Source organism: Lygodium microphyllum, chromosome 12, assembly GCF_053477565.2.
Source record: "Lygodium microphyllum isolate KBCC chromosome 12, Lygodium_microphyllum_v1.1.10, whole genome shotgun sequence".
NCBI lineage: Eukaryota > Viridiplantae > Streptophyta > Polypodiopsida > Schizaeales > Lygodiaceae > Lygodium > Lygodium microphyllum.
Window position 1 is genome coordinate 31,078,679 of NC_141146.1, and position 14,857 is coordinate 31,093,535.

Here is a 14,857-nt window from a genome sequence, read left to right on the forward strand (position 1 = left end):
AAAGCCAAGTGTACATGCTGAAATCATCAATGAAGGATACATAGTAACGAGCACCAGCAAATGAAGCATTATGAGACGGACCCCATACATCTGAATGTACCAACTGCAAGGACCATGAGCTATTCCATACATTTCTCATAAGTGGAAACCTTGCCTGCTTTCCAAATTGACATGCATCACATACATGTCCAAAGTCATGATTCTTGAACTTAGGCAGTCCAAGCACAATCTTATTCTGCTGCATAGATTTCAGCTTTTGTACATTCACATGGCCAATCCACTTATGCCAGATCTCAACATCTCGTATAGCACCACCATCATGTGCAAACATGGCTGCTTTCAATTCTAGAATTGTCGCATCAAGAGTAAACATTCTGCCATCTCTTCGACCTCTAGCAATCAATTTATAGTCATTACCATATTCTTCAACAAAGCATCAATCTCTATCAAATCTCATCCGCAGATTCTATTCTGCTATTTGTCCAACTGACAAAAGATTCTTGGTTATTGTAGGTACATGTAGTATATCGTGCAAGCTCTTTTTCTTGCCATCAGGCATCAACAAAGGTACAACTCCTTTAAGCTCAATAGTATGCTGGGTGTCATCCCTAGTACAAACATGTCCATGTGAACCTGTAACCATCTCATCAAATCATTCTCCATGGGGTGTCATATGATTTGAAGCCCTGAATCAATGTACCATCTCTCATCTCTGTTCTGCCTAGATGCATTCTTAGACACATGCTGCATGGCAAACAACCTGTCACCCTGATCATCAGAAACTCCGCTAGATGAAGCATAATTTCCATGCTGTCTACCCTTGGCTTTCATGTCAGCCTACTTCTTATGACAATCTTTAGCTAGATGCCCATATCTACTGCAATAATGTCAGTCCTTGTCCCTGTTGGACTGATCATTTGACTGCTAGGATCCTCCTCTACCTCTAGGAAATCTCCCCTTGCCTTGAAAACCGCCAAATCCACGCTGGCCCTGTGTATTCATGACATGCCAGGCATTCTACTGTTGCTATCCATAAGTGTTTTGAGTGTCTCCTCGACCTCGAAAAGAGACATAGCCTCTGGCACCTCTGCCATGCTGGCTAGAGTAAAGAACAATGTCTCTACTTTGAGACATACTAGAACTTGTATTCAGCCGTGTAATATTTTCGCACAAAATATTAATGATCTTGGACCCCACAAATCTCACGCAAAAGTAGTCTAAAGCAATCTCCTGCAACAATAAAATTTTGGGCTAAGTGCTCCCTTTGCATACACTAGCAAACTCCAGCTCGCGTTGTGTGTAAGAGGCCGTGGCTCAAAAGCCGTAGTTCCACATAGGAACACCCCCTTCTTGGGACTAAAAGATAATGAATTTGTGCAATTTTTTTTAAAAAAACTCCCCTCCCCTTCAACCATTGCATGGCGGGGGAGAGGAGTGTGAGAGGGAGTATGAGCTAAGTGGAGTAGAGAGGAGAATGGGGAGGGGATCATGCCACCCTCCACGTGTGTGGCTACCCCCCCCTTCAAAGCCTATAAGAATCCCCCCAAGCTAGAGGGAGGTGAGGGAGAGAGAGGATCGTGCACGCCGTTGTTGCCATCATCGCCAGGACCGCCACATCATGAGCTGCTGCCACCGGGCTGCCACGCCCCCTGCCATCGTCATCATCATCATTACCACCATCATCACCATCTTCATCATCGTCGTCGTTTTCATCATCGTGATCTTCTTCATCCTCTCCATTACACGTCACTCAACGTGTCTCAGAAGCTTAGAAGCTTCTTTTTGGAAGCTTCCATAAAAGGCTTCCATAGGCCCTATTCACCCGTGCTTTCCCCGAGCTTTAAAACCGAGTTTATAAGGCTCGTTTCCTGCGAAGAGGAGTAAATTCGCGGACATTAGCGAGTTTGAATAACCGGATAAAGGGAAAGGGGAGTTTGCTGAGTCGAGATCTACATCCACAATGGCTCCTAAGCTAAAGTCGCGAGTCGCACACGCGGGAGCTTCCACTCCGAGTATGCGAGTGGATGACACCCCGAATCTTAACGCCCAGGTTTTGATAAATTTCCTGCATAAAAAGGATGCATTTAAGCATGTCTTTAATTCACGTAGCCAAGTTTAAACACGTTGGGAAATTTATTTGCCCGTTCGATCTGCAAAAATTAGTTGCATGTCGAGTAATTGAAATTGCTTGCCTTTCCATGGTCATGGGTAACTACAAATTCTAAACGCATGATGCATAAATTAAAGACGGAGTTGTGCAAAGGCATCTTGTTGCATCGCGAAAAAGGATAGGGTATAAACACATAATGCACTTATGTGGAAATTTCCTAGCCGCGATTCATGTATTAGACGGCCATTGAATAATGTCCAAATAGTTGCAATGCATGGAAAGGAAATTATGAACTTTGCAAATTGCATGCGATGGTAGTTCATTTTGAGTCGGGTTAAGTGCTAAAGGAAGGATTAATTTAATGATGAACTCATGGTATTTGCTCATGCAAGGAGTCCTTTTATCAAAGTTCGAATGCATCTTCAATAAAAATATTAAAGCTTTGACTTCATTGTATCAATGTAGCATAGGGCAAGGAAAAGTAACGATCATTGTAGATCTTATAACTACATAGAAGGAAAAGGTTTATAGTCTTGAAATCACAAAAATTGCATGGAATGATACATCGCATACATCTTACAGTTCCTTGCATCTTTTAGGGAAAAGTATTTGCTAATTTAGAAGGAAGTATTTGCATCCTTAAAAGGGATGATCGTCTCTAATCGTGGGTTAGTTAATCAACTAGGTAATTCGTGTATAGTTAAGTAGCTTGCATGAAAATCATAAAGGTACGATTAGATTGCAAATAACGATTACCTCAAAGTGCTAGGTAGGGTTAAGTTACGTTAAATTCTGCCTAGTATCGCACTTGGGATACTGATTTAGGACTTTCGATCCCAAAGATCCTACCCACATTCACAGAATGTTAGGCTTAGCTAATTGCCATGCAAGAATGATCTAAGGGTTCACACCCTAGGGATAAATTGACCAAATACTAGACTTTAGGGCCAAAGCGTTATCGGCCTAGTAGGGTTAGGGTGGGTTGGGTCAATAGGACTCCCAAACCCTAGGGCCAAAGCGTTATCGGGAACCCTAGGGCCAAAGCATTATCGACCTAGTAGGGTTAGGGTTGGGTTGGGTCAATAGGACTCCCAAACCCTATATCTTGACCAAAAGTATTCCTGACCAAGGAATACCGTGTGATGGGAGAAATAATCCCACAAGTTAGGTGCGACACCTAACTCGTGCAATAAGTTGTAACGTCTCATGGTTTTGTGTCTAAGTCACAAAACAGTAATTGCCACTCCTTAGAATAAGGTTGGTGGAGTTCTAAGTATAAGTCTAATTTTTCTAGAGGATGAACAGTCATCCTGCTACATCACCCTTCCTTGGGGCTGATTTGCCAAGTTAGGGAAGTTATGAATTGCCTAGCAAGCAATTGACCAATCAAGTGAGGACAATGGGGTTGTCCAGGATGTATTGACCTTAATATAAGGACACCTAAGGTATTGACAATTTGGGTTAACAGGGTATAAACCCTAACCCAAGGATAAAGGGTAAACGAGAAACTTAGCTTACGAAACCCTTGGGATCTTGCCAAGTCGCGATTGATCCCGGATCGAATGCTGGATGTATTCGGAGAGAAGGATTCACACCTTAGCAGTTGGCCGAATAAATGACCACTGGAGTGCTTGTGTTTGTACACTTAGGAGCACTGTTTGTTCTTCTTTTCTCAAGGAACTAATGCTAGGAAAATAATTAATGCTTCAGGTTGAAAGCCTGGAGGGAGAGGCAGCACCACTTACCCTTGACTGTCTGGCTGACCCTATCCAAGGGGGTTGTTAGCCGTGCCAGGTACGTGGACCGAACCCGTCGTGAGAAGTCTCTCCGTGGGTGCTACTTGGAGCAGGAGGATGCCTGGGTGCCAGGGGGGCTTTGGCTGTAAATCCCTTGCCTTCGGACCCTGCACAAGAGGCCGACGTGACTCGAGATTGGATCTCGAGGCATGCATACTAGTCTACGGGTGAAACTTGGAATAGCGATCCCTGAGGATTGTTGGAATTGCCTTCGGGCAGATTATGGAATAGCCTTCGGGCGGATTATGGAATAGCCTTCGGGCGGATTATGGAATTGCCTTCGCGCAGATTATGGAATAGCCTTTGGGCTGGATTATATGATGTATTCCAAAGACTGATAAATAAAGATCAAATGTTGAAAAGGAAGTTGCTTGACATTGTTTTTCTATGTCAGTGCCTAAGTTATGTGAAGGAACCAATGATTAATTAGTTAATTAAAGAAGCTGTTTTTGCTTGTCAAACTAAATATGGTAAGTAATTAGATAACTAAAGCAACCTAAGGAAAGTGCGGTGGATGTGACCCTGGGTCCATCCTACGGAAGGGTGGTCCCAGTTGGCCGGGAACTTTTCTCAAAGGAATTGACATCAAGGTAAACGATGACCTAGAATCTTTAGAGCTAGAGTCCCGATTTATGTTGTTTTAGGGGAACAGAATGGGACTATGCCTTATGGGTAGAGAGGTCGAGCTTTGCATCCCTCTTGTTTCCCATTCTCCTTGAACCAAGTGCAGCATGAATCCGCTTTGACCCTGATGTTTCTGCACAAGTAGTTCGACGCTAGTTACTTTCTAGGAACTTGACCATTAGGAAAACCCTAATTCAGGTCGGTCCTAAGTGGGAATGGCCGGAATGCTTCCACTTCGTGGCAGACTCGGGAAGACCTAGATCGCAAACCCTGTGATATTCCTTGGGAGTGCCGGGCGGCGCTTTCTAGACTCTCCTCTCGATGGGTTGCTAAGACGTGTCCTGCAAGTGGATAGGGGGACACGTTACAAGCCCAAGCTTAACTTCCTCATGCAGTAGCAAAGCAATCAGCTCATCCCAATCAAGGGATTCAACTCTCACAGAAATAGATGTATCAAATGCTTTATACTCTTTGCCAATTCCATTTAATATCACTGCAATCATATCATCCTCAAACAACGTTGAAGATCCAATGGTGGCAAGCTGATCCGCTATATTCTTGATCTCTATAGTGTAGGCTTGAATGCTTCTGCCATTCCTAGACGTTATTGAACTATTGCTTCAGATGAATCTTTCTTGCATGTGTTGCATTTCCATAATTCTTCATGAGTATGTCCCATGCATCCTTTGGGGAACTGCATCCAGTAATCTGTATAAACATAACATCTGATATACATAAGGAAAACCAATGTAACACCTTGCATGCTCTCTCAGTCCATAGCTTATGAGCCCTTTTCTGATCATTTGTCAGATTCCTTTGAGGCATTTTAGGTTCAGTCTCATCTCCTGCACAGAAATCCCAATAATCTTTGCCAACCAAAAAATTCTTCATACGAAACTTTCATAAAGCAAAATTTTTGTTGTCCAGCTTTTCTCCCACAATTTGAGTGATATTGTTAGTGCCTTGAGCATTTGCTGTAGTTGCGACACTTAGGTATTCAGTGATGTATACAACTTGTAAGTATTTGACTCCTTTTCCTACAGTTCAGGACCAGTTTCCTACTATTCAGGACAATTTCTTGCAATTCAAGACTAGTTTCCTACAATTCAGGACAGTTTCTTGCAGTTCAGTAACAGTTTTCCTACAGTTCAAGGACATTTTTCTGCAATTCAAGATAGTTTCCTACAGTTCTTGATCGTTTTCTGCAATAAATTTTTTGCACCAAAGAAACAGGGTACTTCAGCCCTTTACAACCTCAGAAACAGCCACAAGCATGTGGGATAACCCATAGGTATTTTATTCAATACATAGACTCTGCAAGTATTGTATCTTTGTCTCATGTATTCTTACTACAGTGAAGAGGATATGCACTCTAAAACCTGCAACCTGACATTCAAGAAATCAACTCCTTTGAGATCTTGAGTGATAAATTATGCTATTTTCTTCAGGAGTGTAGAGAGGCAATGTCATACACTGCATTTATTGTAAATGACTAGCCAAGCAAATGTCAAGGCATTTGTTTCATCTCTAGATTTCAATCCTTAGTTGCATCCAATGCTCTCTTTAGTCTTCCAAGCATTCAACATACATATGTCAAGTCATATAAATGACAAGAGCTCCAAAATGACATGTAATGCTGAACAGTAAGAGACAATGCTTGTTGCCTACATTCAGTGACAATTTCCAGCCATTAAAAATTTCCAGATCTTAATATTTTTCAGCATAAAATCCCAGCTCCAATGCATGACATCAAGTCCATATGACTTCCTAGCATATACCTATGCTTTAATGGTACTCCTGAACAAGTTTAAGAGTTCCAAGCTTATGTCAGAGGTACATACATGCTGTAGGTCGTCTGTATATAGCAGACCACTGTTATTTGAGATCTGTAATCAGTTCTTCAAGCTCCCAAATAAGCTCTCAGTCAAGCAATGATGCTATCACCAGTTGTTTATTGTAGTAAATAGTCAGTCTACATAGGTCTGTGCCGAATATCTCAAAATTTGTGAGGAATTTGAAAAAACTTTCTTTTGAAAAGTTGTAGATCACGTTGAAATGGTCAGGAATTGTGGGCCATTTCTCCAAAACCCATTTCTGTAGCAAGATATAGCTTATGCAAAAAAACAAGATGTAGTCACAATCTCCTTTGTTGACGTTTTCTTCAAATCTGATGTCTAGATGTCAAATGGCCACTACCAAGCCTTCAGGCTTCAAACGTTCAAGCTCTGATACCATGCTGGAAGAGAGGGAGAGAGAGAGAGAGTGGAGTAGAAGATGAGCCTCGGCTCATTGTTGTTGTTCTTCCATTATTCTTCCATCATATTAACTGAAAGAGACTTACACACATATGTATGACTAACCAAGACTAACTGTGGTTAAGTCACTGACTACACCGACTTATTGAGTGTCACATAGTGTACAGTTGTATCCAGCTAATGTCAATCACACACATAAATATAGAATGACTGAAGAGTAATGGGGGCTTGATATTCTAACCCTTCACCTATGCCCGTCTAGATTTTACAATTTGTACAAGAGGGAGCCTTGAGCTCTTTTACAAAATTTTAGTGGCGCCTTTGTCTTCAACTTGGCCTTTGAGGTTGCCCTTGTGCTTTTGGCCTTTTTTCTCTTATTCCTTTGCATGTCTTCTTTTCACATTATTTCATAATTTTGAATTTTCTTTTTCCTGTCGCATCAAGGTTGACATTATCCCCCTCCTAGATGAGTGTCAATCCCATGGCACTTGGGGGTGTGTGTGTTAATGAGGGTTCGGTGATATGAAGGGTGGTCGTGTGAGTCGATGATGATGAGGCCTCATGGAAATTGGTCTTGGGGAGAAGCTAATCATCTAATTAAGGTGGTAGAGGCTGAAAGTGGATTGAGTGGATGACAGGGCCTCCGAAGTTGGTGGTTTATAGCATTTGTATTTGCCTAAAAAGAAAAGAAGGTGCACTACCTGGGGGGTGTGTCTATCTTACCATGTGATGCATTGTGCTCATGCTAGTGGAACTGGGAGCTGGGTCTGACCACATGCAAGTTTGAGTGTTGTCCCATACTTGAGGACCCAGTTTGTGCCTACGGGTGGTGCGATGAGTGTGGCTTAGGGAGATAGGTCTAACCATAGGCAAGTGTGACCTCCCTAGGTATATCCTACCCTTGATGTGCCCTAAGTGTGATGTGGGGAATCAAAATGGGCTAAGGGGTTAGGGACAGAGCCTGCTGACCAAAGCCATCAGATGCACCTAACTTGAGGACCCCTAGGTTCAGTGATTGTGGTCTACATGTAGTGAGATGATTTGCTTGCTTTCTCCTATGATTTTTTTCTCATGATCTCTTATTCTTTTCTTTTCTTTTCTTTTTTCCTTTTTTTTGAATAGAAAAAAATCTAATCTTCATCATTAGAGTCATGAGAGGGAGGAGTTGGGGGACTTAAGAGATTTGTTAAGGAATTTCCAGCCTTGCATGTATCCTTTGAGGTTCATTCGTGTGCCTAGAGAGGAGTAGTGGAAAGAGATGGATGATAATAGTGAGTGAAGCAAATATCATTCATATCTATTAAGAGAGCTAAGCAAAAAGAGGGAAGGAAGGTAGCTCGCACCATTAACCTAGTCATAGTGCAACTATCTATGCCATTTGGATCAAAAAAGAGTAGCGGTAGGCGGTACTCTTGTGATGTAGGATCTTTCTTTAATAGTACTCTAAGAAATAGAAGATAATTACATGTAGTTAGGAAGGCTAGGTCTAGGAATGAAGTGAAATCCTTAAGAAAGTGGGCTATTGATTCATATAGGTCTTGCAGCGTAAAAGTGTGGGCTTCCTCAAGCTTGGTGGCATTGACATTGTCTATCCTTGGGAAGTCATATCGATCGTGGATGTGTGGATTGTAATCCACTACTACCCTTCTTGGATATGGAATGAAAGTAGGGTTATTTATTTCAAAGGGTATGTTGGGATAAAGGCCCGTTTGACCTTTGCGTAAAGTACACGCACATTATTTAGCTGTACATGTGAATGCATCCTTACGTGCCCTAAGTATAAATACATTTTATTCTTTGTGTACCAACACATTTTTGGTACACTAAAATCTAATCGTACTTCACTCTCCCTCTCTGACTCTCTCCAGCGGTCACTCTCACTCCTCCTTGAATTGCTACATCTAGGTGAGCATCAACAACTGGTATATCAAAGCTTAAGATTCTATGTACGCTTCCCCAGTCACAGATGTCAGCAGGCGAGAACAGTCTTGGCGGCAATCGGGGGACCAGGCGGTAGGTCCAATGTGATGCAGGTCCCAACATGGCGGACTTTAAACGTGCAATGTGACCAGGATAGTCCAGGCATTGTATGTGACAATAGGGGACTAGGCGTGTAGGTGATGAGGTAATGCGACGTGACCAACCAGTCAGGTGCAGACAAATGAAGTGGGCATCTAATGAGCGTGGTAGAGCTAACGAGCTTCATTCTATTTTTTTAATAAAAATCTTTATTTTCATTTCAAATCTCTTTGGAAATTTCTTCTCTTAATAGGGGTTCACACACTGGAAGCACAAATCTCAAATTTGTGCAAATTTGAGCCCAAAAATTTGGGGCTTTTCCTGGATTTAATCTCCTCCATGCATGGTAGTGATATTCAAGTCAGAAATTCTAGACATTATGTGTGGTGACCTCAATTAAATTGATGATTTTGCCAAATTTATTAGAATTTTACTCTTTTGAGTAAAATTTCTTGACATCGGATCCCATAAATTTGGGGCTTTTCATGTATTAGTAAAATTTTGCTCAGTTGGGCAAATTGGTTGACATTTATGCACTTTTGGACCTGAAATTTTGGGGATTTGTGCAAAATTTGGTAAATTTTTGTATTTTTGCCAGTGTGGTGGTTGGTTCATGTACAAACAAGTGAGATTTATTTCTGGTTGAGGAAGAATAGTAGTGTGTTTGCTAGTTCAGCTTATGCTTTTGCATTTCAAGGGCATTTACTCTTGTGTTCGTGATAAAATGGTTGCAACTTCTTCTAGTTCAGACATCAAGAATTTGATGGAAATCAAATGGTTTGATGGTCATGGCTTTGACCTTTGAAAAGACCGTATGCAGGGTATATTAGATCTAAAGGATTGTGAGGATGCTTTGCAGGAAGATAAACATGCACTAATGTTTGATGTAGATTGGGGGAACTAGAGTCAACAAAAAGGTTGTGGCTTACATTAAGATGGGTGGCATTGATGATATCTTGATAGACATCAAGGGTTTAGATACAGGTTATGCAATATGGGAGAAGCTGAAAACTACCTATGAGATCACCACACATGTTAATCAAGTGCATTTAATGCACGAGTTGGTGAATATGCGATTGGATGAGTCAAAGCCTGCAGCGGAGCACTTGAGTGCATTTCCAGGGATTTTAAATCAGCTCAAAGATGAAAATTTAGACTTTGATGATAAGTTGAGGGCGATCTTTTTCATCATGACACTGCTTGACTCTTGGGATACCTTGGCAGTTTCTCTCAGCAATAACCCCAATCTCTCATATGATGGAGTGTGTTAACCACAAGCTAAAAAGGCGGAAGAATGAATGAAAAAGCGGAAAGAAGATGGAAAAGGAGCAAAGACACACAGGCGGCCTCTAAAGCTATGCCGGGGCCAAAAGCGTAGTTTTAAATAAAAGGCGCCTCAGAAACTCCAAAATCTCTTGTAAAAGAGTGCCAAGCTCCCTCCTGTGCCACTTGTAAAAGAATAATCGAATATAGGCCTAGGGCATGAAGTAAAAAGAGGGAATCAGAAAAAGGGACCTTGCCACAATGGCCGGTCATGTAAAAATGGACGGGTGCCCATGGGGGTTTAGGGTTTGTATATATAAAGTTCAAAAAGTGAATGGAAGCTCATTCTTTGGTGTGTGGCTAACAAGAGCTCTTCTCTTCTTCTCTTCTTCTCCTCTTCTTGCTTGTGTGTGCTCTTAAGAGAGGGAGTGTGAGAGTGTGAGGGAGTGAGTGAGTGAGAGTGAGGGATCAAGAGGGTGAAGCTCTTCACCATCTCCTCTTCTCTTCCCTTCTCTTCTCTTGCGCACGCGGCTATGGCAGATGGAGCTTGGAGATGGAGGAGGCTTGAGGATTCTTGAGCTAGCATCTAAGATCGTGGAGCTATCGGTGTGTGCGAGGGAGAAGGCAACTCATATCGGCATCAAGGTAAGCTCACTACACTTGTAGGATCGATGGTACGTCAGCTATGTGAGAGGTAGCCATTAGAGATCGCTTAGAATGCTTGAAGCAATAAGCGGTCCATGGGTCTTGGCGGTTGAGCGAAAGCTCCCACATTTTGGTTCCGTTGCCGGGACCACGGATTCAAGCTTGAGCACTTGCGCGCTCCATATCGCATCGAAGTAAGGGATTCATCCCCGAAACGGAGCTTGAGATAGGTAGGAAGGTTGGGTGTCTTGATCTTCGAAACAAGTAAGTATTTTGGGTTAGTTTATTTATTTGATGATTGGAAAACAGGGAGAAATCATTTCAGTTTGTTGTTTTCGATTCTCGTTGCATTTAGTATAGGATAGGATTAGGAAATCGAATCGGGAAAGGGTAGGGTTTACTGTTGCAAACAGGGCAAAACATGGCATAAACCATGCAAAAAATGGCAAAAAGCTTGCTTGGGATGCTTAATGTCGGCAAAGAGTGATTGGGAGTGTCAAGGCCTTGCCTGGGAAGGGGTTTAAGAGCCAAGAGGCCAAGGGAGAGCTCATTTGCAACCATTGCAGTGAAAGAGAGAGAGAGAGAGAGAGAGAGAGAGAGAGCCCGCAAAGATTCGATTTGATCTCATCATCGGAGAGTCTACTGCTCACCCCAGGTATACCAATCACTTCCCTTAGTGCCTTAGCTAGGATCTGGAAGTTTGTGCTTGGGATGATTGCCTGACTCAGGAGATTCGATCGAAATCGTCATCGCGGAGCATTCGTCGCGCCGCATTCGGCCCATCCGAACGGCCCATGTCAGGCCGAGTCCCAGACTCGGCCCTCGGACCCACCCATTCGCCAAAAACCCTAATCAGCCCTCGGCCCAACATTCGACTCGGCCCTTCCGAGTTATGCCACTCGACCCTTTGACCAAACCAATGCTGGCCCGAAGTCCACTCGGCCTAGGATCCGACTCAACCCTCGGCCCAACATTTGACTTGGCCCATCTGAGTTATGCTGCTCGGACCTCGGCCCGCGAAAAACTTTTTGCACTCGGACAAGTGCGATTCGGCCCGTCCGAGTCACTCACTTGGCCCTTGCAATTCGGGCCAATTGGGCCGAGTGTGTGCCTTAGTTAGGATCTGGAAGTTTGTGCTTGGGATGATTGCTTGACTTCGGAGATTCGATCAAAATCGTCATCGCACGGCATTCGTCGCACCGCATTCGGCCCGTCCGAACGGCCCTTGTTAGGCCGAGTCCTAGACTCGGCCTTCGGACCCACCCATTCGGACCTCAACCCGAAAACCCTAATCGGCCCTCGGCCCAACATTCGACTCGGCCCTTCCGAGTTACACTACTCAGCCCTTTGACCAAACTGATACTCGGCCCGAAGCCCACTCGGCCCTTGGCCCAACATTTGACTCGGCCCGTCTGAGTTATGCTACTTGGGCGTCGGCCCGTGAAAAACTTTTTGCACTTGGACAAGTGCGATTCGGCCCGTCCGAGTCACTCACTCGGCCCCTGCAATTCGGGCCAGTTGGGCCGAGTGTGTGTCTAACTCAATTTTTCAGAAATTTGACCTGACCCAACTTGAGCTCAGGAGTGCAACCTGTCGTAAGCCCTCCTGACGTTCAGAACCTGATTCTGGCGCACGGGGTAGACAAAATCGTAAGGCGTAGCCACTTAACAGTTTGAGTGGGCTGTCGCGATACCTAGAAACCCAAAGACCTAGAGGCAACCCGCTAAGCCATAAGACCTTGATTGAGCTTAAAAACAGCAAGGCAACATAACCGAAAGGCCCTAAATCTTGTCTAGACGGCCAGAGAATTGATCGATAAAGCCTATCAAGCGACACTTAGAGGTTGTTTGCCGCACTCACCTTGAATTTCCACACTTGAAGTGCACTTAAGAAAAACTGAAAGCCTGTTTGAACACAAGTGCACCAGAAAGAACACACGCATGGAGTGGAGATAGCTTGAGGACTATATTTAATAAGTCAAGGAACTCACTCAGATAAGCTACTCAAGGAACCCACGAATAGGAGAGAACCCACAAATAGGGACAACCCATCAACATGCAAAGTAGGACCAAGCAAGCGGCGCAAACGAAGGGGATTTGACAAACCCACTCAACCTGATCGATAGCTTGGCGAAGCACAAGAACTCGACTATGGCAGAGGAAAGCTCAGACTGCAGGTCTAACGAGGAACTCGACTTAGGCGTCTTCCCAGAGGCTATTCAGCAACAACTGGTCAGTAGCTACGATGCGCACGCCCGGTATGAGCACCGTAGTCGGATAGCAGAGGCTATCATCGCAGACTTGAAAAAAGAGAGGAAGCTAGCCCACAAGGCATTGCAAGGCATAGCTGCATAAAATAGAGACTAGTAGGCCAGGAGTCAAAGGCAAAGCACGGAGTTGTGTGAGATACATCGAATGCTGAACTTAGCCGGCAAAAACCGAACGGATCGCAAGAGAACCCTAGAAGGAGACTTAACGCTAAGCAAGCTTCTTATGAAGTGATTGTTAGACAACACCGCAACAGAGCAAAGTGCTGTAACATTGGAAACCTCACTACTGGCAGGGTTAGGAGCAACCCAAGGCTCTAAGAGCCAGTCTAAAATCCCAATAGTCGCAAAGCAGCTCGATAAGTACCAACCCCATGACGACCCATACAGCTTTGTAGAGCAGTTCAAGCAAGTTTGCGAAGCCAACGGCCTCAGTGACCTGACTCAGCATTCTCAAGTGTTCGGGCTCTGCTTAGGTGACAAGGACAGGACTTGGTATACAAGCTTAGACGCCGCAGAGTGGGAAAACTTCAATAACCTCAAGAATCTCTTCATTAAGAGATTTGTTGAGCCTGGATACTCCGACAATCTGCTAGTATGACTGATGAATGTCAAGCAAACCCACGTAAGGAGCCTCTTCAAGAGAATCCCTACTGGTGAACGGATGACTGAAAGAGCAGTTTCAACTGTGTTCATCAGCAGAATTCGAAACGAGGAACTGTATAAGGATTTGGCAGCCAACTCGAGCTTGCAGCGAGACACGCTAGTAGCTAGGGTTTTTGAGGAAGCTATCAGAGTTGACGATCAACTGAAAGAGAGGAGCTCTAGGAGCTTCAACTCATAAGAAGCCATCTCACGAGGTTTAGAAAGAGCATCAACCTCTGGTGAGCGACCAGCCCCATCATCCCAAGATAAGGGGAAGGCCACTGAGAGAACCAAGACTTGGCTGATGTCAAGATGGAGATAGTCAAGCTACAAGACCTATGGAGACAACCAATGTGGCCACATGTCCAATGTGTGTACTGTGGTGGAAACCATTTGCCAGCCGAGTGTCAAGATCCTCGGTCGAGACCTTGTGCTAATTGCGGCAGGTTTGGTCACGACATTATGCATTGCAGATTTCCCAAAAGACTTCCGTACTCCCAACCATACGGTCAGCCTTACCTAGCGAACAGACCGTAGCCACTTTTTAGAAGGGGAGCCCCATTGGCCCTTCTTGCGCCTAACAACATTAAGCCGGCTATCCCCAGGATGGACATAAATCCTATAGGTATACCTAGGCCGCCCGGTCCCTATGTGACCCATCCACCGAGTGACGCTCCAGTCCACTACGTGGGAGAGACAAATGAGGAAGATACTTACTTATACCCTTATGTCTCTCACGACGATGAAGGCAACACCGTCCTTATGGACTATCGACCAGTACTAGTGATGGCATTAGGGAGAGGACGAGGTAGAGGCCTAGGAGGGTAGATGCAGGATCCAATCATCTGTTGGACTTGTGGTCACCCAGGCCATGTCTCATCACGTTGCCCCTAGAGGGAGCAATAGAACAGAGACAAAGCTGACCTAAGGTGTGTTGAGTGCGGAATCACCCATCTCTTCATTGATTGCCCAAAGCGGAAACCTTCTGCAAATTCAACCAAAGTACCATCTATTCCATTGGGGATATTTGGTGTCGAGAACCTTGATGGAGAGGCCACACCCATCTTGTTGCAGGTCATGACTTGTGCCCAGGCAAAGTAGGCCATCATATCACTACCGGGACCTAGCAACCGTAATGTAGCCTTGATAGGGAATAAGAGCCGCATGCGAAGGAAGAGGAGGCCGGAGGCTAAGATCGCACTGAAAGCTGAGAGTGCTACAACTCTGCCTGTTG